The 27,044-nt window shown below is 38.1% G+C and overlaps 1 pseudogene; it reads right to left on the reverse strand.

Annotated features, from left to right (window-relative positions):
* Positions 1–1,333: 1,333 nt before the first annotated feature.
* Positions 1,334–24,780, reverse strand: LOC149255713 (4-hydroxyphenylpyruvate dioxygenase-like; annotated as a pseudogene).
* Positions 24,781–27,044: the final 2,264 nt, after the last annotated feature.

Raw genomic sequence — 27,044 nt, forward strand, 5'->3', positions numbered from 1 at the left:
TTTCACTTTGTCTTTTCCTTTGAAATGGCGATCTTCCATTTTCTTCATTTTCTGCATAGAAAAAGGTAATAATTAGTTATTCCACGTTATTCACAAATCTCTTAAACTTTATCATAATCCTTCATCATATGCGAGTTTCATAATGTAAAGAAGTTATGAATTAAAGGAAAAGATAACGAAATGGCAATCACATACCTTTTATAATGCTCAACAATTACCATCACTCTGTCACCTTCCACATAATAAAGCACCTCCCTTGACACTCCATATTCCTCTTCTTGTTGATTTTGGTGCCAAAACTCTTCCCTGCCTCCTCTTGATTCCATCTCAATATTAACACAGGAAGAAGCAGAGCACACCCATAACATATTGTCTTTTCTGAAGCAAGAGTCGGACCTTCTATTTCATTAATCAGTAAATAAAATACATAAAATACAACATTCCATGAAGAGCTGCGGACCAAAGAAAAAACCAATCAGTTAACAGGCCAAAGGCAAAAGTCCCAACCCGTACAAACAAAACCTCAAACCTCTCAAAAGAAAACCAATGCTGAAGCTGGGTAACGAGAATAAAGAATCGAACCCGAAGAGGAAAAAATGTACCAAACTATAAGGAATTCATGTCTGAATAACTCAAAAACCCGCGAACCTAAAGAACGTACACCAAACTACGATTCCCACCAAGAACATTTTGCATCCAACCAAGAATGAAATGTATTAATGCCTCCTGCCTTCTTCCTGACATGCATCTTTAATCTCAACTGTTGAAACCTCCTCACCCGATCCAATGGCTATGGTCAATTTCATAGTACTTAGAAGCACGACACTTACCCACATGGACCCACCAACATTCTCAATTGATCCCAACCATAGATCCGCCTTGCTTAATTTGATGGCTGAGGATCATATAGCACATGACTACATCACCGAACAATAGCACGCGATGAGGGGTGGTATTCCCTCCGACTCCACTACCACGTGTAGCTCACTGAATGGAATTGCTCCAAGTTCAGAAAAACCACTTCCCGCTTGCAAGGCTTGCGATCACCAAAAAACCACCCCAGACGCGATATTGTGATCAAAGAAGGAAAACCCAGGGTTTTGAGGCCGCCGAGAGTTCCTGGATTTCAGTCGCTCATTGTATCTACTCTACCTGAACCAATGAAAGATGTAACTCCCACCATCCTGCCGATTGTCCAAAAACTAGAGACTCATAGGAAGCTACCACCTGCAGCCTCTATGAATGTGCTTACCTGGGTTTTGGAGGCCGATAATGGCCTGCAATCCACTAAAGACCCGCCTGTGAAAAAAATGTTATTCATAAAGCAACTGAGTCATCCGGACCCCGCCTCCATGGCTCTGTTCCGAAACACCATCCTATCTTCATCTGCCTGGTCATAACAATTCGCCTTTAATCTGTTCTGAGGCAACTCTTGCCAACTCATCACAACCCAATTTTCTGTGCAAATCACTCTATGATTGGCCAGAAGATCTGCCAATTTATTGGCCGTTCTTCAAACATGTTTAAAACTTACTATTTGAAGGCATTGGAGGTGACACTAAATCTGTTGAAAGACCTGGATCAGCCTCCAATTTCTTGAGGCTTTTTCCGGCTTTGTACCCCAGCTGATTCTCTTGACCGAGTTAATGATTAACTCTAAATCAGCTTCAACAATCACATTTTGGCGGTTATCATGTTCTAGGAAATCTAAACATTGCTCCATAGCCATTAATTCCGCCATGTTGTTGGTGGCTCTTCCTAAATGGCAATAGAAGATGAAAAGAATACTTCCGTTCTCATCCCTTAACACCCCTCCATAACCAGCAGTGCCTGGGTTGCCTTTTGAAGCCCCATCAATGTTGTATTTCAAAAAACCCTTAGGGGGAGGATGCCAGAAATCTTGCTCATATTCCATTGATATTACCTTCCTATCTAGGCCCTGAGGAATAAGTCCCTGCAAACCCAGCTTACTGAGAATCCTCAATTCTGCTGCTGAAGGTGGGTTCTTAGGGAGATTTCGCACTATAGTTCCAACCGTCTCCTTGAGTTGTTTTAAGATCTTCTCATAAAGGCGTTGGGATGGCTTCTTTTCATTCTTGAAGATTCTATTGTTCCTTTCTTTCCAAACATTCCAAATAATGAAGCTTGGCATAAGAGCCCATGTTGAGCCAAGAACTTCATAATCTGAAAAGTTTCTTCTCCAGTTGTTTAGGGTGTTAATAATACTTCCTTTGTCTCTATCAGTCTGTTGGAAAATGGTGGCAAAATAATCCCACAACCTGGAGGTAAAAATGTAATTGTTGAGAAGGTGCTCCATTGTTTCCTCTTGGGCTTCACAGAGCTGGCATCTGGAAGGCCCCAGGACACCCCTCTTCCGAATGTTATCCCAGGTCAAAATTTTCCTATGCTGAACCAGCCACATGAAGAGTTTAATTTTCATCCAGCCTTGATGCCTCCATAGGTCTTGCCAAATCCTATCCGGAACATGGGAATCCAGATCAAGGAGTATGAGTTTCGCCTCCTTAAGATTAAAGGTGCCCTCATTATTGTTGCCCCATCTCAGTTGGTCATGCCCCCCTGACATTAAAATCTTCCTTTGTTCTAACATTTTCATTAGTGTCTCTGCTTTAGCTTTCAGGGGGTTGTCATCCCTAAAATCAAAGTTCCTCCAGGTTCTCCATTTTCCTATACTGTTGGTTTGGTCCCAAAAATCTTTTACCTTAGATAACCCTTTAGCATCTGTCTCTTCTTTGAGGTCCCCCAAGTCCTCTTTTAATAGTATAGGTTCTTGTTGCCATTTATCCTCCCAGAATAAAGCTAAGTCTCCCTCTCTGATTTCCCAAAAGTTGTTGTTTTGTAATAAGCCCCTATTCTCCCAAGCCTTATTCCAAATGTGTGAGCCCTTTATATTTCCATACATCCTTATGTGATCATTATTTTTCCAAGTGCTGGCATATTTTTCTTTCCAAATAATAGCCCATTGAGCCTCTGGGTCTTTTACCCAGCGCCACCATAATTTTGCCCCTAAAACATTGCTAAGAATCTCAGGATCATCCAATCTAAGACCCCCATGGTTTGTAGGTTTGCATATTTTTTCCCAGGCTACCAAGGCCCATTTCTTTCTTTCCTCCCCCTTGCCCCAAAGAAAGTCTCTTTGTATGGTTCTAAATTGTTGCAGGACTCCTTTTGGTGCTGGGAGAGCTAATAGCATGAAGACTAGGATTGATTGAAGGAAAACCTTTGTAAGCACCCACCTACCAGCCAAGTTTAAAGATATAATAGTCCATTTCCTGATTTTATCTTGCAACTTGTTAATCACCAACTCCCATATGCTCTTGTGTAAAGGTTTGGTAGTTAGAGGAACTACCAAATATTTTGATGGGAGGATCTCCCTTTGAAAGCCCAGAATTCTGGAGATATTCCTCTGAATAGCAATATTAGTATTAAAGAAAAAAATCTTAGATTTGGAGAGATTAACTTCCATACCTGAAGCCATGGAAAAGTCACTCAGGATTTGCTTATACGAAAGAGCTTCTTTGACCGTGGTGATTCCCTGCAGCATGGTATCATCAACAAATTGTTGATGAGTTAAGGCATGTTCATTTTCTTAAAGTTGGAGAAATTTGATCTTACCACCTTCTTGTGCATGCTTAATAGATTGACCCAGTCCTTCCATCATAAGGATGAAGAGAAAGGGAGAGAGTGGGTCTCCCTGTCTAAGGCCTATTGAAGGAATAAAAGTCTCCGAGGGAGAACCATTAACCAAAATTGAAAAGCTGGAAGAAGTAACTAGGGCCATGACCCATCTAACCCAGTTATGATCAAACCCAAAAGAAATAAGAACTTTCTTGATATAGGTCCAATTCAGCTTACCATAAGCTTTGGCTATGTCCAATTGCATGATCATTCCAGCCTTCCTATTGCTATTCAGAGAGTGCACCACCTCATGTGCTTGAATGATGTTATTGAGAATTTGTCTACCTTCCACATATCCAGATTGTTCCATAGAAACTAGGGAAGGAAGAAGAGGTTTGAGTCTATTGGCCACAACCTTGGATATTATCTTGTAAACCACATTGCACAAGGGTATGGGTCTAAACCTGTCAGGAGTTTGAGCCAAATCTTGTTTAGGGATCAGGGAGATAAAGGAGGTATTTAGCGCCTTCAAAAAGGTTCTATTCATCCCGGAATCTTCTACTACATTCAGAATATCCTATTTGACTATATTCTAGCAAGATTTAAAGAAATCTATATTGAAACCATCCGGGCTTGGCGCCTTACCATTCTGCATTTCCTTGAGGACATCACTAATCTCCTCTTCAGTCACTGGCCTATTAAGGTTGAAATTGTCCTCTCTAGACACCGACCTAGGTATATGTCTTGTTAAGTCCCTGATGAAATGTTCTCTATCTGAACAGGTTTTATTTGCTATACCTAGAAAGTGCTGAACTAGCATAACTTCTATTTCTTCATGAGAATTGAGAAGATTACCTCCCTCGTCCTTGATCGAAGAACTCCTGTTGTGAGCTCTATTTGCCATAGTGGATCTATGGAAAAATATAGTGTTACGTTCTCCTTTTTTTAGCCATTGAACTCTAGATTTTTGTCTCCAAAATATTTTCTCTTGTTTACATAGATTCTCCCAGTCTTGATGATATTTGGTGACTAGATCACTTCTGACTTTATCAAAGCCATCCTTGATAAGGGCTTGGTTGAGTTCCTACATTTTACCTTCGACAGATTTTTTTGCTTCAAAAATATTCCCATATTCATTCTTGTTCCAGTCTTTGAGCCTGAGCTTGATATGTTTTAGTCTTTTTTGAAGAAAGAACATTCTTGTGCCTTGAATATTCAAATATTCTAACCACCAGTTGGCAATGTTGCTGATGAAATCTGGGTGGGAGAGCCAGATATTCTCAAATCTAAAAGGTCTATTCCTGGGGGTACCAATGCCCTGAACCTCTAGTTGAACCGGCCAGTGATCAAAGCCTCCAAAGGGGAGAACTCTTGCTACCATTTCCTTGTCATTGAGCATAAGGTCCTCTGAGATTATGAATTTGTCTAATTTTGAGGCCACCTAAGACTCTCCTCCTCTTTTATTGTTCCAAGTAAAGATACCATTACTCGTTACAATGTCCACTAGCTTCATATTATCTATAAAGGTTTGAAATGCCAAAGAGTCTTTACTTAGAATTTTGGTTCCCCCTTTTTTCTCTGAAAGTGATTTGATCATGTTGAAATCACCCCCCAAGATCCATGGTATTCCTGCATGTCTATCTCTGAGATCCTCCAGAGAATCTAGAAACTTGAGTTTACCATCCATTCTTTGGGGGCCATACACATTCGTAACCAGGTATGTTTCCTTATCTCCCACAGGCTGAATGACCACTGATAAGTAATCCCTAGATGCCTCAGCATCTATAATGCCAATTTTTTGGGGGTTCCAAAGAGTGAGTATGCCTCCTGCTATATTCTGTGCTTTGACTTCCAGAAAATCAAATCGATTGAGCCATTTGCTATGAATTTCTTTTATTTTTTGAATGGAACATTTAGTTTCCTGGATGAAGATCACATCCGGTGCTGCTTGTTTCATTCTATTACTAAGTAATCTTTGTTTTCTTTTACTACCTAGACGCCTAATATTCCAAGAAGTGAACCTCATTATTAAATATTTGTAAAGGAGTAGCTGGTTAGGTCTTTCATCTTACCTGAATCTATCATTAGCTTTCCACATTCCATCAATAGCTCGTTCTGCTTTTTCCTGCCTCTTTTCTTTCCTGGGTTTCTGGGTGCTAATCCTGGTGTGGTTTTTATAGTTTTCACACCTTCGCTGCCCTAATTTTCATTGTTTCTTTTCTTCTCCAACCCTTTGGTCTGAGTTTTCCATACAAACAGCTGCTGAACTCTGTTGAATTCCTCTGGAGGTAACGAGTCTACCCCTTCCCTAGTTCCTTGTTTCAAGAATCCTTCCAGATCTAGGTTCTCTTTATCAAGAATCTCCTGTAGTTCATGGTCCTCCATCTCCAGCTCACTCTGGGTCATTTCCTGGTCCATTTCCAGTTCTGTATCACCCATCATAGTTTCTCTTTGTTTATTAATATCTTGTGTTTGTTCCCCATCTTCTTCGTTCTCCTCCTCCACTGGACTTCCTCCCTTTGCCTGATCTACTTTTGCTATCTCTTATTCTTCTTCTAGTACTTGGAACCTGTTCTAACTGGCCTATTTCCCTTCTGTTTGTTGTGGCTTCGGCCCCCTTTTGCCTCCTTTTCCTTTATGTGCGACTTTGTGAAATCTTTTAGTATCTTTCATGATGTTAGCTTTACTCTTGTTTTATATTTCACTGAGAGGGCAGTCTCTAAATAGGTTCCCATGCTCATGGAATTTGCGACATCTGAATGGAATATGTTCATAATCCACTCGTTGCACCCATTCTTCGTCAAACACTTCCAATATTACCCCATCTGGGAGAGCTCCAGAGAGATCCATCTCCACACATATTCTTGGAAAGGAAGTATATTTTCCCCTTCTAGTGGCCTCAAAAGCTTTGACAAAGCGCCCTGACTTATTCCCTATGGCAGATAAGGATTCTATTTGCCAGTAATCAAGAGGTAAGGAATAGAGTCTAACCCAAACCAGGACCGAGGTAAAAGTCTCATGATCTGGGACAAAATTCATAATCCATGGTCGCATATAAAGGCCTGCTGCTGCATAAAAGTAAGGCCCTCCTTCAAATACTCTGTCCTTATCTTCAATATTTGCAAAGACCACATTAAAGAATCCCTTTGACCCCAGATGTAGGTCTATGCTTCCTTTTGGTTTCCAGTGGTATTTAATCCACATCTGTAAAGCTTTTTTAGTGGGCCATAAGCCCATGAATTTACAAATGATTGCATATGTCTGCATGTGGTCCCTGTGCGCCTGCAAAGCAGGATCATTTAAAACTACTATGGGTGTGATCGTAGCTTTGGGTTTACATGGTCCCTTTTGTGCTTTGTCTTTTGTTCCCTGTTCCTTGTCTGCTTCCTCATTTTCTTTAGTGCTATTATTCTCCCTTGATTTAGTACCATCTTGCTCCTCTTCATTGTTCCTTTTCCTTCCATCTGAAGGACCTTTATCATATTCTATTGGTTTTTAACCTCTATTGGCCACAACCTGCTTGTAGGAGGGAGTGGAGCTCCCTCGTTTGTGTCCTTCCATTGAGAAAAACCTCTGCAAAAGCCTGTAACCCTAGCTAATTGTTCACGCGCTAAGCTCCAGCCCCAGTCTCACCCATATTATTTTGTCAGAATTAAGTTCATAATCCCTTCACATGTACTCCACCTCATTGATAACTCCATTTCCTATTTCTTCCCCCCACTAAAAGACCCTAAATGGATGAATTGGATTTGCGCATACACCTACAAGGAGGAATTATCCTAATCTTACCATGAATCCATGTATAAATTTAAATAAAAAATATGAAGACGCGACACAAATTAACGAGATATTTTTTCACATTGTTCCAACGCTAGTGGAGCAAAAACCAAGGCTTTTACATGATGTGACAAAAAAAGGTGTAATTTTATATGTTTGTCTCTCTCACCTGAATATGTACTCATAGTGGGAGAAGAAAACACATGGGATGGAAAGTTGACATGATTCTTCATGCAGGTTTTGAGCGGACCTACCAGTGACAAATTTAGACCACCTATGTAATAAAATTGAATAATGGATTTGACTTTTTCTGAATGAGGTATGGTTGGAATCCTCAAAGAAAATTTTTAAAATAAATTGACAGAGATAGTTAGTCAACAATTTCACTTTTTTAATACAAGTATTTTAGAATTTTGGGAAAAAAATTAAATTTAAAATAGATTTAAATCCATCAATTGAATCATATGTGGAAATCAATCAAAATTGATGTCATGTTAATGACATCAATAATTTTATTAAAAACACACTACTGCATCAAGGAATTAAATATTCAAAACACATTATTTTTAAAATCTCACTTAATATTATTAATTTATTTTTTAAATGTATTTTTAATTAAAAATAAATAATTAAAATAACTTTGCGGGGTTGAGTCGGGCATACACTATTTAATTAAAAATAAATAAGTAAAATCTGCAAAATCACCCCTTGATCATCCCTATCTACCAAAACCCTAAAGTCCTCGCACTCCTCCATCTCTTTCTTGCTTAACACATCTGCAACTCTACTTCTCAAATTTTTTCAATATGTGGGAGGAGGTTTGGGCATAAATTCAAACCCTTCAATCTCAATATGTATGAACATCACCTTTAGCATAGAGAATATATCAAAGCAAGTGAGAGCCAAATGTTTCAATTTGGGGCCCTCGTTGTGCTCCAAATAAGTCTGTATCTATGACTTCCTTTTGGTCCCAAACATGAACTCATTCATAGGAAACAAAAACATCTTGTTATTACTCACCAACATTGTTATCACTTAGAACTAAAATTGATACATGTAACTTTTTATCCTAGCCCGAGGACAAAGGTCAGTGCTAGTTTAATTTGGTTTTAATTTTTTCCCTTAGAATCTGGAGTTTTGAAGAGTTTTTGAGTCAAGTTGTTCTCAGCTCCCATTGGTTCTCCTCCATCTACCATTGTTTCATAGCCACCTGTTATCTTATGTCACCCACCGTGTCTTTTTGTAATTTCATAGCGCAATCATGATTAGGCAGTTTCGCAGCGCAATCATGATTAGGCAGTTTCGCAGCGCATCATTCAAATTTAAAACTGACCGCGCTGCGAAATCATGGATTCGTACTTTTCGTAGCGAATCTTTCCCGAAATATCAAATCCGTTAGGTGAGTCATAGGCCGTGTCCTCTCATGTCAGCTCATGTAGCCCTCTTATCACATTTTACCTCTCATTGCCACTATCACCACCACTAGATCTGTTGATACGCACGAATTATCATTCCCAAGAAAGACAACCGTGCATAAACCTTAATGATGGCCGTAAGTCTTGCATGAGTGAGAAATCTGCAAGATTACATCTTGAAAGGTTTTAAATGGAAAAATTCAAAATTCAAGCGACGCTGATAATCAAGCGAGGCTGAATTCAAATAGAAGCCGAATCACAATTCCAATCGGAGCTGGTAGTCATTGTTTGTGAAGATCCGGAAGAATCAATGGAGAAAAAAGAGCACAGATCCGGTAAATGTCTAAGGACTGAACCTGAAGGCCTGGATATAACCCTGAGAAATGAAGAGGTGAAGAAAGCATTTAAAACGGCCGGGTGTTGGAAGTTTTGCAAAAAGTTACAAGGAGGACACGCACAGGTAACTAAGGAATTTGCACTTAACTTCACAGGCTTGAATTCAAAGGTAGCCATGTTAGAATTGCAGGTTTCGCTAGAAGTGATATCTACTGTAACAGAGATTCCACGAGGAAAAGAGGAATGGTTTAAAAATTTCAAATTTGACATGAATCCTTGCAAGGAGTTTTTGAAGGATGATTATGTAAATGAAGATTTAAGTAAGGCAGTGCCCAGGAATTATGTCAAAGAATATTATGCTCACTTACTCACCTGCATACAGAAATATCTGACTTGTGAAGGAAGGTATAACAAGGTTTATTCTTACCATTTTAAACTCCTTTTGCATTTCACCGGGAAGGTCTCCATAGACTTACCTTTTTATCTGTTCCGAAGTTTGAGTAAGATGTGTGATAAGGTACAACTGAGGAAAGAGGATTGTGAAACCTCTTTGTTTCATCATGGTTTGATTAAACTACTGGTTTTAGATGGGCTCCAAAAGATAGACAGAGATTGGAATTCATTCATTTTTATGGCTGGATTCAAAAGCCAGACTAGCCTCACTCCACCACCTGCTAGAGATTTTACAATAGCTGAGCTCCAAACAGAAGCAAGAGCTAAAAGAGTTCCAAAGTCACAAGTAAGAAAACAAGTGAAGCCACTTATCATCCAAGATCAACCTCAGCAATCAACTAAGGAAAAAGCTCATGGTAAAAAGACTGTACCTGAAACAAGCACATCTGAAGTAGTCTCAAGTGTAAGAACAAGAAGTCAGATAAATAAGGAAAAAGGTAAAGCTATAGCAGTTGAAGAAAGTCCAGTGTCCAAGGCAAGTTTAAATGATTTATTATAGGCTATTGAATTCGAGTAGTCTCTACCAGTTCAAATCGAATTGATGCAGTCAGAACAAGAAAGCACGAAGAAATCCAAGGCCTCAAAAAGGCTTAGATTTGATGTGCCAGCTGAAGAGTTCGTTTTTAAACCTAGAAGACCTATGACAAGGAGAAGACATATGACAAGGAGATTCCAGCAAGTACAGGAAGCACTGCCAAGAACAGAGGAAACAGGGGAGACACAAAAAGACACAGGCAAAACAGTCATTGCAGCTAAAGAAAATAATATAGCAGCCCTGAAGAGCCAATTGGAATCAACTAAATATGAGATTGCCAAATTGAAGAAAGCCGCTAGAAAACATGCAGCCATACATGCAAAGTATTATAAAACTCTATGGGAAGGGAATGCTGCTGTAGAAGCTTAGCTGAATTCAGTGGTTGATGGCCACTCACAATTTCACACATGGACAGTACCAGCAATCAAAGAAGCTAAGTACATCAGAAGGATCAATATGCAACTGAGAGCTGGGAATAAGGCTATGAAGAAACAAATTGAAGATCTGAAGGCACAACTAAGTCAGCTACCTGCTAAATGAGTTTTCATTTCAAGTAAGATTTTGTTTTAAAGTTTTGACAAATTTGCTTGATTTTATCTTTCTGAGGAAATATAAATCCCTATTCGACATGTGGAAAGTCTAAAGGAGTTTTTTGCAATCAAGTACTCGGCTAATAAAGGTCTCGGGTTAAAAGCAAGCTGTTTTAAATAACTCAGCAGTTTCGTAGCGCGCTACGAAACTGCTAAAGGTGATGATTTTAACGCAAATCAAGCAGTTTTGAATTATAAGCGGGAATTTTGAAAGGGAAACGTCTAAAAGGCATACAAGGCATCATCTAAAGCTATCAACAGTCAACGAGGTCAAGACAGGTGGAGAAAAGATATATTCAAAATCCAATTTTGAATTTTTGTCGTAAAGTGAGCAATTTACCACAGTTCAGGATATGTTAAACAGTTTACAAGAAACTTTTGCCTGCACACATGTACATGGGAAAAAGCTTACAACGCATCAAGGACGTGGCAGACTTCTACATTTTGGGTGATTAAAAGATAAAAGACATACTTCTTTGCATTCGAATATTTTGGGGAAAACTGAAGCCGAGAAGCAAGGATAGTCTCCTAATATTTCTGGGCAGTTAAGAAGATTCAGCATCCAAGGCCAACATGGAGCATTAAACACCCATCTCAGCCAAACTGAAAGAAAACCAGATGTCAAAGAACGAGGAGAAGCCATCATGCATGTAATATGGAGTTAGAGTCATAGTTGATTTAGATCTCTAAAAAAACTCCAGTCAACACCTTGTTGTATTTATTAGTTAGTTAAAGGGTTAATAGGTGTCATTAGAAGTAGTTTTCGGATTCCCCTCATGCTGGAGGAGGAATCTCGATCAGTTAGAATAAGAACTCTATATATAGCTGAAACAGCAATGTAATCAAGGTTGGAAATTTTATGGTAAAGCTTGTATTTGGCCTATGTAAGACTCATTTTCAGTGATACATGCTTGACTTTACTTCTCAGGATTCATGAAGGATTTTTTATGTTCAGAATATGTGATGTTGTCCTTTTCTTAATTCTTACAGTGGTATGGATGTATAATCACTCAGAATTCACTGAATGTGCTCTGACTTCCTGTATACATTTATAAACTGTGTGGTCCCATATGAGTTTATGTTCTGAATGTTTAAATGCTGAATGCCCTGACTTCCATGTAAGGTTGAGTTCATTGTTATATTGAAGCATTTCTTGACTCCATAAGCCCAATGGATGTTTACTGATCATGTTTCAACCATTCATATTTTTCACTTGTTTCATAGAGTCAGCCATCTAATCTTTATCAAAATCATTAACCTTTGAGAGAGCCCTCTCAGGTTGAGGAGGCTAAGCCTCAGCCAAAAGTTGGTTTGAAAGAGTTACATAAGGTCTTCCTGATCAGCAACCTATTAGGGGCATGATTTTGTGATAACATTTTGGTGCGTCTGCCGGGAGCCTGAAGATTACTCATTCTCGAAATCATGAAGTTGAACTTCTGAAGGTAGCAGGAGCTCAGAAGGTTTTCGAGGCTGCATTCTACCTTGGTGACTCCATACAATCTTAAAGTTAAAAAGGTGGCTTCGAGAGGAAGATATACAAGGAGTAATCCTGACCCAGATCCACCTACTCCTGTGGATAATCCAAACACCATCTCAAGGAGTAGGCAAAGATTTCCTGATATACTAGGTACTTCATCTGTATCAAAATCTCTGTTCCCTGAATTTTCTAGAAGTCTTGAAGATAAAATTGTAGATGATAAAATTCATGAGGTATTGTTGAGGTCTGAGAACGAAGAAGAACTTATTGGAATTATTTTAGATTTACAAAAAAGAGGCATTGATACTTCATCCTTAGTGTCACAAAAAGATAAGGAAGAGTTTTGGGAGGTTGTTACTTCAGAATTACTGTTAGAAGAAGAAGATTTGAATCAACTCAAAGAGCTTGATCCTTTTGAAGTTTTGCTCAAATCCAAAACTGGTTTACCTCTCCCAAATTGGAGTTCCTCTGTCAGTGGTTTGCAAAGTCCAAATAGTCCTTTTCGTACCCATACTTTATCTTCTGCCTCTGCTAGTCCAAATAGTCCTCAGACACTATCTCACACTAGTTCTGCTCCCACCGGTCATACAATACCTGTTATCACTGCTCCTCCATTCATTATGGCTATACCTGCTAGGTATGCTCCTCTAGCTCTCCCTGCTGTTTTACATGATCTTCCTAGCAAATATGCTGCCAGAATTCCAACATGGGGAGGAGATGAAGATATTACAGCAGAGGAACATGTGGATAGGTTCAATGATTTTGTTGACAGGGAAGAAGTGGATGATGAAGATGTAAAACTAAGATTGTTTGCTCAAACTTTCATTGGGGAAGTCAGAAAATGGTTTAAAGCCCTTAGAGCCGGAAGCATTCATAGTTGGGTAGAATTTGAAGATAGCTTTCTAAGGAAATGGGGAAATAGAACCAACCCTGTCCAAGCCCTTACTGAATACAACAATCTTAGAAGAGCTCCAGACGAAACTGTCCAAAACTTCTCTAAGAGGTTTAACAAAATATGCAATTCTATTCCAGCTCATTTGAAACCTCCTGGAGCTTTGGCACAATTGAGATATGCTGAATCATTTGATTCAGATTTTTCTCTTTTACTCAGAGAAAGGGAGTCTGCCTCTCTTGCTGACATGCAAAATGATGCAATTAAGGTAGAGGTGAATATGCTTGCTGCTAAGAAATCAAAGATGGCAAAGACTAAGCTGAAGGAAGAAGAGAAACCTTCTACCTCTGCTCAAGAAGACAAGTTTGAAACAATGATGAAAACCATGGAGAAATTGATGGACCGATTAGCTCTTGGGAATGCTTCTGCTCCTCCAGCATAGCAGGAACCTCAATTCAGGAAGCCTCAGTTCAGAAGACCTCAGAATCAGCAAAGGCCAAGAGACAACAGAAATCAGCAGGCAGATCCTCCAGTGAGACCTCCTTTCCAACAAAATTTGGTAGATGAAGAAGATGAGCCTGAAGTCCCTGAGGAATCAATCCATTGTTTTGATGAAGAAGTGTCAGGGATTTTCTTGACTAAGGAGGAACATGATGAGTCCAGTATGATAAAATCAGGAGAAGAGCCTTCAGATTTTTTAAAGGGCTATCAGCATGCTATCTTTGAGATGCAAAAGCAGTATAATCTTAGGAATAGAGATGTTCCTATTACCGCAAACAAAGCACAGCCCAAGAAGAATACCTCAAAGACAGTTGAAGATAAAAAGGAAAAATCAAAGGTGGTTGAAGGTAAGGATGATTCTCCTCTTGTCAAAAAGGATATTCAAATTCTTCCTCCTCCTAAAGAAATTGACAAGACTACTTCTGTTTTTAATTTTGAGAATGAGATTGCAAAAATTAAGATATCAGTCCCTTTTAATGAAATTCTCAAGGTAGACAAATACAGAAGCAAAATTTTTGAAATGCTTAATTCACAACCAGGAGTGGCTGATATCCTAAATGTACAAGAAGATAACCCTGTTATCTGCTTGGGTCCAAGACTTGAGGATGAACAAAATGAAGAGTTTCCCCCTTTTTACATAAGCATTAGCATTCATGATATGACTCTACATAATGCTATGTTAGACTCAGGGGTTAGAGGTAACTAGGCCATATAAGGATTTATTTTCCTTTGATTCAAAAAGAGTCCATTGCATTGGTTTGATAAAAGATGTTGTTGTGGGGCTCACACAAATTCTAGCAAAAACAACTGTTATGGATATTGTTGTTGCAGACATTCCACCAAAGTTTGGAATGCTTCTTTCAAGGTCATGGGCAGCAAAAATCAAGGGCACAATGAAGATGGACCTTACATATGCTATCATCCCAGTGTTTGGTGAACAAAGGAGGTTGTATCGCGAGACAAGGATGGCCTATATGGTAAGCAGCAAAGACAAGCCTCAGAATTTTCCTATTTATTCATGTGATACTGGTCTTGGGTCAGCTATCCTTTTCAATGAATCAGTTGCAAAAGAATCACAAGATGAACCTGCGGAAAATCAGTGTCAAGAAGGGCAGCAAGGAGATGAAAGAGACATCATGGGCTGCTGGTCATTATACTTTGATGGATCAGCAGGAAAGGAAGGAGCAGGAGCTGGGATTTGGATCACTAGTCCAACTGAAGAAAGTAAGTTTCTCTCATACAAATTAAACTTTGATTGTACCAACAATATGGCTGAGTACGAATCTTTGATTTTAGGTTTGGAAGCCTTGATAAAATCGAAAGCTAAAAACATTGCTGTTTGTGGAGATTCTGAATTGGTAATTAAACAAGTAGAAGGTGAATATCAAACTAAGGATGCAAGGATGAGAGCATACAGAAACTTAGTGTTGGAGATGTTGGAAAAATTTCAATCCTATTCTTTTAGCATCAAAACTAGAGATCAAAACTCTATTGCAGATTCTCTTGCCGTTTCAGCCAGTCTCTTTATCATTCCTAAGCACTCTTCTGAAAATTATGAAGTGGAGGTTCGCCATAGACCAGTTATACTGGATAATATCACAAATTGGCAAGTTTTTGAGGATGATCAGCATGTAAGGAACTTCATTGAATTAAAAGGAGAGTTTGAACACAATCAGATAGATCAGCAGAATATGTTAATAGAGTCAAAGGAAAGCTCTGAAGTCTTACAATTACAAAACAACTTAATTCCTAAAGGCCTCATTCCCCTTGAGAAATTATTTGATCAAAATGATGTGTTCAAAGCACCAAGACTACAAGCTAATGAAGAAGAAGTAGAAAGCTGCAATTTAGGAGACTCGGTTGTGCCTAAGATAGTCAAGATTTCAAAATTCCTTTCAGCTGATATGAAGACTAAATATGTTGAGATGATGAAAAGATTCATTGATGTTTTTGCATGGAGCTATGCTGACTTGAAACAATATGACTCTTCAATCATACAGCATACCATTCCTATTAAGCAGAATGAAAATCCTTTTAAGCAGAAGCTAAGAAGAATTAATCCTCTTCTAATGCCACTGATTGAAAAAGAAGTGAAAAAGCTCTTTGATGCTAAAATTATTGTCCCAATCAGGTTCTCAAATTGGCTTGCTAACTTGGTACCAGTCAGAAAAAAGAATGGAGAGATCAGAATTTGTATAGACTTCAGAAACTTAAACAAAGCTTCATTAAAAGATAATTACCCCCTCCCCAAAATGGATTTCATTCTGCAAAACATTGTTGGTTCACAAAGGATGTCTATGCTTGATGGTTTCTCAGGGTACATTCTTGTTCACCCAGATGATCAGGAGAAAACGGCCTTCACTACACCATGGGGAACATTCATGTATGCAAAAATGCCATTTGGACTCATGAACGCGGGAGCCACTTTCCAGAGAGCAATGGATATTGCTTTTGATGAAGAAAAGGACAAATCAGTGGTGGTTTATCTTGATGACATCACAGTTTTTTCAAAAAGGGAAGAAGACCACTTAAAGCACCTTGAAAGGGTCCTACTGAAGTGTAGGAGGTTCGGTATTTCTCTAAGCCCAACCAAAAGTATTTTTGCTCTAAATTCTGGCAAACTGCTTGGTCATATTATTTCTGAAGAAGGAATTAGGATTGATCCTAATAGAGTTAGTGCAATTAAAAAATTAGATTTACCAAGGAGTAAGAAGGAGATTCAATCCTTTCTTGGGAAAGTTAACTTTGTTAGAAGATTCATTCCTAATTTTGCTGAAGTTGTCAAGAACATAACAAAGATGTTAAAGAAAGGAGCAGATTTTAAATGGACAGTTGAAGCAAAGAAATCATTTGAAGAGATCAAGAAGGCACTTACTCAAGCACCAGTACTCATCAGCCCGGATTTTACCAAGGAGTTCCTTATCTTCACATTCGCTTCTGAAGACACAATTGCTGGAGTTTTATTGCAAAAAGGAAGTCAAGGTACTAAACAACCCATTTCTTTCTTTAGCAAGACATTAGCCAATGTTGAATTGAAATATAATATCTTAGAGAAACAAGCCTATGCATTGGTGAAAGCAATTAAGGATTTCAGAATCTATGTTTTACACTCTCACATTGTTGCATACGTCCCAAATGCTGTTATAAAAGATATTCTTACACAAGCTGATCTAGATGGGAAAAGGGGAAAGTGGATAGAAAAACTGCTGGAGTATGACATTGAGATCAAACCCACAAAGTTGGTAAAGGGTCAAGGCCTAGCCAAATTGTTGACTCAGACAAATTTGGACTGTATTGATATTAATTTAAGCACAGAAATCTCAGAAATTTCTGAAAATGAAGAGGAATTGGTCCAAATAAATGAGAAATTCTTGATCTCAGAATGGTACAAGGATATAGCATTTGTTTTGCAGCATAATAGAGCTCTTGATAATCTTTCAAAATCCAAAGCTCGGTTTACCAAATTGAAATCTCTCAGATATTTTGTGTATGACCAAAATTTGTTTTGGAAAGATGCGGGAGGAATATTATTAAACTGCCTCATTGAAGAAGAAGCTGACCAAGTAATTGATGAGTTTCATAAAGGGGATTGTGGAGGACATCACTACTGGAAAGCCACTGCAAACAAGGTTTTGAGAGCTGGTTATTTTTGGCCAACTATGTTTAGAGATATCTATAAAAAGATAGCCACATGCCATGAATGTCAAGTGTTTGAAGGAAAGAGAAAGCTTATGCCAATGCCCTTGGTTCCTATTTATGTTGAAGCACCTTTCCAGCAGTGGGGATTAGACTTTATAGGGGAAATCCATCCTCCTTCATCAGGACAGCATCGTTGGATTCTCACAGCCACCGATTACTTTAAAAAATGGATAGAAGCAATACCCACAAGGCAAGCAAATGATTCAGTGATTATTTCTTTCTTAGAAAATAATATATTATCAAGATTTGGTTGCCCACTTAAGATCATTACAGACAATGCTCAAGCTTTCAAGTCCAAAAGGATGATTAATTTTTGTCATCAGTATCACATCTCCCTTGGACATTCCACTGCTTATTATCCACAGGGAAATGGTTTGGTTGAATCATCAAACAAGAGCCTTGTGAGAATCATTAAGAAGCTGCTGCAAGAAAATAAAAAAGCTTGGCATTTGAAACTGAAATATGCTTTGTGGGCTGACCGGATTTGCACAAAGAGGTCCATTGGAACATCACCATATGAGCTAGTATATGGGGCAGAGGCTATATTCCCAACATCCCTTGGAGTACCAGTAATGAAGTTGATTCAAGGACTAGAAGAGGAACCAAATGCTATACAACGAAGGATTAATCAGCTAATAGCTTTGCAAGAGAAAAGAAATGAGGTGTTTAACAGTCATCAACAAAACCAGAACAGGATCAAGAGAGCATTTGATAAAAAGATCAAAGAAGTTACATTCCAGATCCATGATAAAGTCTTGAAATGGGAAGCTAGAATTGAAGAGAAAGGTAAACATGGTAAATTTGAAAATTTGTGGAAAGGGCCATATCAAATTTCTGCTTTCCATGGGAATAACACCTACATTCTACAAGAGATTGATGGAACACCGTATGCTGGAGGACCTGTTAATGGCAGGTTCCTAAAGCATTACAATTGATTGAATCTCTGCCAAGTTTCTCACAACATTGTACATAACCATTTTATTAGTCTTTCTTTGTTGCAAATAAATGACAAGCTGAATAGGAAGCTCAAGCCCGAGGTGAAGGCTCACAAAGCTAGAAAAGGATGCTTGTCAACTTCATCTATGTTTTCATAAATTGGACAAAGCACTGGACATACGAGTTCTTAGTGTACTACAGGAGCACACTATCCCAAGTGGAGCCACTGTTATCACTTAGAACTAAAATTGATACATGTAACTTTTTATCCTAGCCCGAGGACAAAGGTCAGTGCTAGTTTAATTTGGTTTTAATTTTTTCCCTTAGAATCTGGAGTTTTGAAGAGTTTTTGATTCAAGTTGTTCTCAGCTCCCATTGGTTCCCCTCCATCTACCATTTTTTCATAGCCACCTGTTATCTTATGTCACCCACCGTGTCTTTTTGTAATTTCATAGCGCAATCATGATTAGGCAGTTTCGCAGCGCAATCATGATTAGGCAGTTTCGCAGCGCATCATTCAAATTTAAAACTGACCGCGCTGCGAAATCATGGATTCGTACTTTTCGTAGCGAATCTTTCCCGAAATATCAAATCCGTTAGGTGAGTCATAGGCTGTGTCCTCTCATGTCAGCTCATGTAGCCCTCTTATCACATTTTACCTCTCATTGCCACTATCACCACCACTAGATCTGTTGATACGCACGAATTATCATTCCCAAGAAAGACAACCGTGCATAAACCTTAATGATGGCCGTAAGTCTTGCATGAGTGAGAAATCTGCAAGATTACATCTTGAAAGGTTTTAAATGGAAAAATTCAAGCGACGCTGATAATCAAGCGAGGCTGAATTCAAATAGAAGCCGAATCACAATTCCAACCGGAGCTGGTAGTCATTGTTTGTGAAGATCTAGAAGAATCAATGGAGAAAAAAGAGCACAGATCCAGTAAATGTCTAAGGACTGAACCTGAAGGCCTGGATATAACGCTGAGAAATGAAGAGGTGAAGAAAGCATTTAAAAAGGCCGGGTGCTGGAAGTTTTGCAAAAAGTTACAAGGAGGACACGCACAGGTAACTAAGGAATTTGCACTTAACTTCACAGGCTTGAATTCAAAGGTAGCCATGTTAGAATTGCAGGTTTCTCCAGAAGTGATATCTACTGTAACAGAGATTCCACGAGGAAAAGAGGAATGGTTTAAAAATTTCAAATTTGACATGAATCCTTGCAAGGAGTTTTTGAAGGATGATTATGTAAATGAATATTTAAGTAAGGCAGTGCCCAGGAATTATGTCAAAGAATATTATGCTCACTTACTCACCTGCATACAGAAATATCTGACTTGTGAAGGAAGGTATAACAAGGTTTATTCTTACCATTTTAAACTCCTTTTGCATTTCACCGGGAAGGTCTCCATAGACTTACCTTTTTATCTGTTCCGAAGTTTGAGTAAGATGTGTGATAAGGTACAGCTGAGGAAAGAGGATTGTGAAACCTCTTTGTTTCATCATGGTTTGATTAAACTACTGGTTTTAGATGGGCTCCAAAAGATAGACAGAGATTGGAATTCATTCATTTTTATGGCTGGATTCAAAAGCCAGACTGGCCTCACTCCACCACCTGCTAGAGATTTTACAATAGCTGAGCTCCAAACAGAAGCAAGAGCTAAAAGAGTTCCAAAGTCACAAGTAAGAAAACAAGTGAAGCCACTTATCATCCAAGATCAACCTCAGCAATCAGCTAAGGAAAAAGCTCATGGTAAAAAGACTGTACCTGAAACAATCACATCTGAAGTAGTCTCAAGGGTAAGAACAAGAAGTCAGATAAATAAGGAAAAAGGTAAAGCTATAGCAGTTGAAGAAAGTCCAGTGTCCAAGGCAAGTTTAAATGATTTATTACAGGCTATTGAATTCGAGCAGTCTCTACCAGTTCAAATCGAATTGATGCAGTCAGAACAAGAAAGCACAAAGAAATCCAAGGCCTCAAAAAGGCTTAGATTTGATGTGCCAGCTGAAGAGTTCGTTTTTAAACCTAGAAGACCTATGACAAGGAGAAGACATATGACAAGGAGATTCCAGCAAGTACAGGAAGCACTGCCAAGAACAGAGGAAACAGGGGAAGAGACACAAAAAGACACAGGCAAAACAGTCATTGCAGCTAAAGAAAATAATATAGCAGCCCTGAAGAGCCAATTGGAATCAGCTAAATATGAGATTTCCAAATTGAAGAAAGCCGCTAGAAAACATGTAGCCATACATGCAAAGTATTATAAAACTCTATGGGAAGGGAATGCTGCTGTAGAAGCTCAGCTGAATTCAGTGGTTGATGGCCACTCACAATTTCACACATGGACAGTACCAGCAATCAAAGAAGCTAAGTACATCAGAAGGATCAATATGCAACTGAGAGCTGGGAATAAGGCTATGAAGAAACAAATTGAAGATCTGAAGGCACAGCTAAGTCAGCTACCTACTAAATGAGTTTTCATTTCAAGTAAGATTTTGTTTTAAAGTTTTGAAAAATTTGCTTGATTTTATCTTTCTGAGGAAATATAAATCCCTATTCGACATGTGGAAAGTCTAAAGGAGTTTTTGGCAATCAAGTACTCGACTAATAAAGGTCTCAGGTTAAAAGCAAGCTGTTTTAAATAACTTAGCAGTTTCGTAGCGCGCTACGAAACTGCTGAAGGTGATGATTTTAACGCAAATCAAGCAGTTTTGAATTATAAGCGGGAATTTTGAAAGGGAAACGTCTAAAAGGCATACAAGGCATCATCTGAAGCTATCAACAGTCAACGAGGTCAAGACAGGTGGAGAAAAGATATATTCAAAATCCAATTTTGAATTTTTGTTGTAAAGTGAGCAATTTACCACAGTTCAGGATATGTTAAACAGTTTACAAGAAACTTTTGCCTGCACACATGTACATGGGAAAAAGCTTACAACGCATCAAGGACGTGGCAGACTTCTACATTTTGGGTGATTAAAAGATAAAAGACATACTTCTTTGCATTCGAATATTTTGGGGAAAACTGAAGCCGAGAAGCAAGGATAGTCTCCTAATATTTCTGGGCAGTTAAGAAGATTCAGCATCCAAGGCCAACATGGAGCATTAAACACCCATCTCAGCCAAACTGAAAGAAAACCAGATGTCAAAGAACGAGGAGAAGCCATCATGCATGTAATATGGAGTTAGAGTCATAGTTGATTTAGATCTCTAAAAAAACTCTAGTCAACACCTTGTTGTATTTATTAGTTAGTTAAAGGGTTAATAGGTGTCATTAGAAGTAGTTTTTGGATTCCCCTCATGCTGGAGGAGGAATCTCGATCAGTTAGAATAAGAACTCTATATATAGCTACAACAACAATGTAATCAAGGTTGGAAATTTTATGGTAAAGCTTGTATTTGGCTTATGTAAAGACTCATTTTCAGTAATATAATTTTGACTTTACTTCTCAGGATTCATGAAGGATTTCTTATGTTCAGAATATGTGATCTTGTCCTTTCCATAATTTTTACAGTGGTATAGATGTATAATCACTCAGAATTCACTGAATGTGCTCTGATTTCCTGTATGCATTTATAAACTGTGGTCCCATATGAGTTATGTTCTGAATGTCTAAATGCTGAGTGCCCTGACTTCTATGTAAGGTTGAGTTCACTGTTATACTGAGGTGTTGTTGACTCCATAAGCCCAATGGATAGTTGTTTAATGTATTTCCAGCATTCATATTTTCCACAGTTGTTCTATAAGAGTTAGCCATCTTATCTTTAATCAAAATCATTAATCCTTTAAGAGAGAGCCCTCTCAGGTTGAGGAGGCTAAGCCTCAGCCTAAAGTAGGTCTGAAATAGTTACTTAGAGTCAACCTGACCAACAGCTTATCAGGATCTGATTTTGAGATAACAAACACCATCGAATTCAAGCCACTCTATGCAGTCCCAATGTATTCTATCATGAACTCAACAAAATGGTGAAACCTGGTAAACTTGGCCACATAGTTATTATCCCCTAAGCTTAAGTCGATTGCTGATTCCCCGAATATTCGAGAATCAGACGGACATGGGCGCCGTTAAAAAATTGACCATGCCCATGTCCGTCCACTCGAATATTCGGGGAATCAATGATCGACTTAAGGATGCCCGTTGGTGAGCCCCAGTATTGCAGCAATAATGTTGCAACTCTTGGAACTCCCTTCTTTAATTTTATCAACCCGGTAGTTCATAGCAAACATGGAAGCGACGGTGCTATATGCACAAGTACTTGCTCTTGCCGCATCTGTCACTGGATCAGCTGGCACAAGTCCGCTAGGAACTTAAGCCAACTTATATGAGCTCTCAGAAGAAGCTTTTAATAGTGATGGATGAAAGCTAACTCAAAGGAAGCTAGTCTACTTTGCAGAAAGAAGTTGAAAGTGAAAAAGGAACGCAAACCCTAGCAAACCCTAGTTCTATCGACTAACCCTACTGATGCAAGTAAAAGGATGAAAGCTATAGAAATGGATGCCATTGACTTCTAAAAAGGTGAAATACATGGGACTAAGCTACTTCTGAAAAGAAATACGAAGAAAATATCTTTTTGCATTTTTGAGTAATTTATCAGAATTATTTTGCATGTGCTTTAATTGTTTTTGACTGTGCAGAGGTTGATTGGCGAAAGGGAATGGAGTAGGCACTTGCAGGAGGTTGGGAAGGTTAGAACAGGGCCTAAGGGGTCCCTAGCACCCTTCTAGAGAGTTTCACAGTGCTCGGATCTCAAGAAACCACTTTCGTGAGCTTCTACAGGAAGTCTGCAGGGGTTCTACAGGATGTTTCTACAGGAAGAGCCGAGAGAGGATTTTTGGGGGTTTATGGAGGAAAAACCGGTGGGAAAGTGGAAATGGAGGTTAGATGAGGCTGTGAAGAGGTCTAGGACATGGTGCATGAGGATGAAGAGTGGTTAAGGCGATTGGGTCGGTTCGAAGATAAGAGAAGTAATGTTGTGCGAGAATGTAGGAGCTAGGGCAAAGTGAGAAAATGTGGCAAACAAGAGGCAAGAATTTGAGTTAGAGGATGAAGTAGGTTGCATTGATGGGGTAAGGGTAGGAGAGGAGGTTTCATAGGCGCTCTGCACGTTATTTTTCAAAACTAATCAAACAAAGACTAAGAAAACCAAAGATCTAGCTACTTTAACCTAATTTTACCTAGAAACCATAAGCATGATGAACAGAAGTTTATTGGCAGCAAATCATGTAAAACAACTATGGAAACCAAGCAAGAATGGATCTAAGCATGTAATCACAACTAGTACTAAATTTTGCAACTAAGAATCTAACACTAGAAATTGCATGAAGAAGCAAGAACATTGTTTTTATGGTAGCAAGGACACCTTGGTCTCAGCTCATGGTCCTACAGAGGGAGAGGTGAGATCAGGGGTTGCTTTGTAGCCCTTTTTGAAGATATTTTCTGTTACCAACCTATTAAATCAACCTGAAGCATGAAAAGCTACCTTAACCATAAAAAACAACCTAAGTAACAAAGCAAGACTTTTAATCTAAATAGCAGAAATTATTCTATGAATGCAACAAAGACACATAAAAGTACACAAAGGAGGTACTGGGCATTTGAGTTGGGCCCAATCCCAAGAGCTACAGCCTCCTAAGGAATATTAGAGCTAGTGCAAAGCTGGATTCATCTTTATTGATCAAAAGAATAGTTACATCCCAAAAACTGTCCACAAGAAAAAGCTTGAAAATGTGCTGAAATGCAGAGCTAAAATACTAACTAAAATCGAACTACAAACTAGCTAACTGAGCTGAGACCATAGGCCTTCTTATTTATACAAATTGAGGACCCCAACAACCATCCTAAACTTTAGGAACTCGGCTGCCAAAACTTGCAGTTAATAACAACTTTACTAGCCCTTGCTCGGCTGCCCTTGTGATAATCGATGTGGTGGCCCTTGAACTCCGAGATGGTGGTGGAGAATTCAAGGTAAGAGATAATAAATGAAGGAGACACCTTCCTAAAAATCCTCTCCACGAATTTGGCTGCCAAGTGCTCATTTAAACCTTTGATTTTGTCTCAAAATTGACTAAAAATCTGCATAAAGCACACATTAGACTTGTTGGCATAATGACTAACCCAATTCACTCTATTAGCATAAATATAATAAAAACATGCAATAAACTAATGATAATGGTGGATTAAGTCAAATTAGGAGGCTGAATGAGCCCATATAATTACTCATTTTTGGGGCTCATCACCTGTCATTAGCTTCCTCTAGTTTCTCCACATTCCCTACAATGTGGTCAACCTGAATGAGCCCGTAGGAAAATGGAAACGACTGAACAGGTTTGTAATTGGGAAAAAATGCGCCCTCGGAATTGTCATTTCTAATAGAAAGAAGAACAACATCTTCGTAAAGCTTAACTTCCGACACACAAATTTTCTCACCCATGGCCATGCCCACCAAATTGCTTGGCTCCAACATAACCATGGCACTATTCTCGATGCTCTTCTGGAAAGTTTCTCCATCATCTTCGATAAGCATCCCCATGGCTCAAACCCCTAACCCATGCTTGTTAAAGAATCTCCACACCTTATTGGAAGTGAAAGTCAAGTGGGGCTTTCTAGTGGTGTATTGGCCGATTTTCGAAGAATAAGGTGGCATGAAGTTAATATGACATCGTTGGATTGTAAGGAAAAGATATGGCATGTTTTATTTGTAGTTCTTTAATTAGAAATATCCACCACCTACATACCCAAGCCCCATGAAAAGAACATGTGGGTATTGGTGGCATTGCGGCACTTGAACTCAACATGGTGGAATTTTTTCACTTGAAACCGATAACTCATGGGATTGTGACAAACAAATTTTTTGTGTCCCACGAGCTTAAAGATCTGATTCTCATCGTTGCCCATTGTTTCTTGCTCCAAAAAGCTTCAAAATTTCTGTGCAAATTTTCAGTTCCCATGTCAAATATGGCTTTCAATTATGGATATATTGTTTGTTTATATAGAAGACCTGAAGTAGGAGGACTAAATGAGACTGATTACATGACCGCCTGGTGTCGTGATTCTATTTTTGATGATGATGGATAACTGATTTGATTGAATCCAAAAAAATATTTTCAAATTGAAAACATAGCATGATAAAAGAAACTCTTGGTCCATGTTCTTCCTCGAACTATGAGTTAGACGAGAGATGACCAAATCCTCATAAACCTAAACATTTGTTTAGAGTTCCACGAGGTAAAAAATGGTTTGATGGAGGAAAATAAAAATGGATGGGTCTTAATAGTTGGTTTGAATAGTGTCTACACAACTCAACCCCCAAAGAGACACCTTCAGTGTAAATATACTTTTTAAATGGAAAAGTAGATTCAAGGAATGTTGATACGTCATAAAGTATTTATAATAGGAATAAATTTCACACTTATCAACCACCATGTAGGTAGTCATTTTTTTTTTTTTTTTCCTTATAAAATTAAGAATAAAGAAGTAAATGAAAGTGAGTTGAGTAAGGTGTTTTTTTTACTCTAAATGCATGTTGGTGATACTATTTTTCTACCTCCATCTTCTTCCTTCAACCTTTAAACTCATTTATTCCGCAATGTTGTTTTACCTACAGGCAACCTGGCTAAGTCCCAAGTCTCATTATGTACAAGGGATTCCATCTCTTCTTTCATGGCTAGCTCCCACTTCTTCGTAGTTTCTACTTGCATTTCTTCTTTATAACATTCTAAACATAGTTACCAATCAAACGAGAACTATTACCTCAAAACAGGTACTCGAACCCAAAAATCCCAAAAAAACATGAAAAAACACCTTGAAATCGAAAAGTGTTGATGCCGGAATAACATTTTTTTTCTCAGAGTAAATTTTCAATATTTTTAAAAAATAACAATAAAAAACAATAAAAGGCATTTTGTTTGGTGCAAAAAACACCATGAAATGGAAAAGTGTTAATGCTGGAATAAAGGTTTTTTTTTTTTGTCAGGATAAATTTTCAACATTTTTTAATAATGACGTTGAAAAGAAAATATCGTGACTCTGAAAAACTTTAAATTTCGAATGATCTTCAAGCACAACATTAACGATAGAATATGGCGTCCTTGAAAACCCTTATAATTCCAACAATTTTTAAACATGACATTAAATTTAAAATATCACTTCTTTGAAAAACCTTAAAATTCCAACAATTTTCAAGCATGGTGCTAAGAAAAAATATTTATAATTTTTTTCAACCATAACATTAAAGATAAAATATCACGACTTGGAAAAACATTAAAATCTTGACAATTTTTCAACCATGGAATTAAAACTAAAGATTATGACTACAAAACAATCTTAAATTTTCAAAATATTTCAAGCATGACATTATGAAAAAAATTATGGCTAAAAAAACGTTAAAAATGAACACCTAAATGAAAGAGTTATTATAAACCCTTATAATTCCAACGATTTTTAAGCATGACATTAAATTTAAAATATCACTTATTTGAAAAAACTTAAAATTCCAACAATTTTCAAGCATGGTGCTAAGAAAAAATATTTATAGTTGTTTTCAACCATAACATTAAAGATAAAATATTACGACTTAGAAAAACATTAAAATCTTGACAATTTTGCAATCATGGAATTAAAACCAAAGATTATGACTACAAAACAATCTTAAATTTTCAAAATATTTCGAGCATGACATTATCAAAAAAAATTATGACTAAAAAAACTTTAAAAATGAACACTTGAATGAAAGCGTTATTATGCCAACAGTAATTTTTTTTAAATGCTAAATGTATAGCGACTTTGAAATCTTAG

This window comes from Pinus tabuliformis, chromosome 7 (genome assembly GCF_031772625.1).
Source record: "Pinus tabuliformis cultivar Carrire ecotype Pingquan chromosome 7, CPIR1, whole genome shotgun sequence".
Taxonomy (NCBI): Eukaryota; Viridiplantae; Streptophyta; class Pinopsida; order Pinales; family Pinaceae; genus Pinus; species Pinus tabuliformis.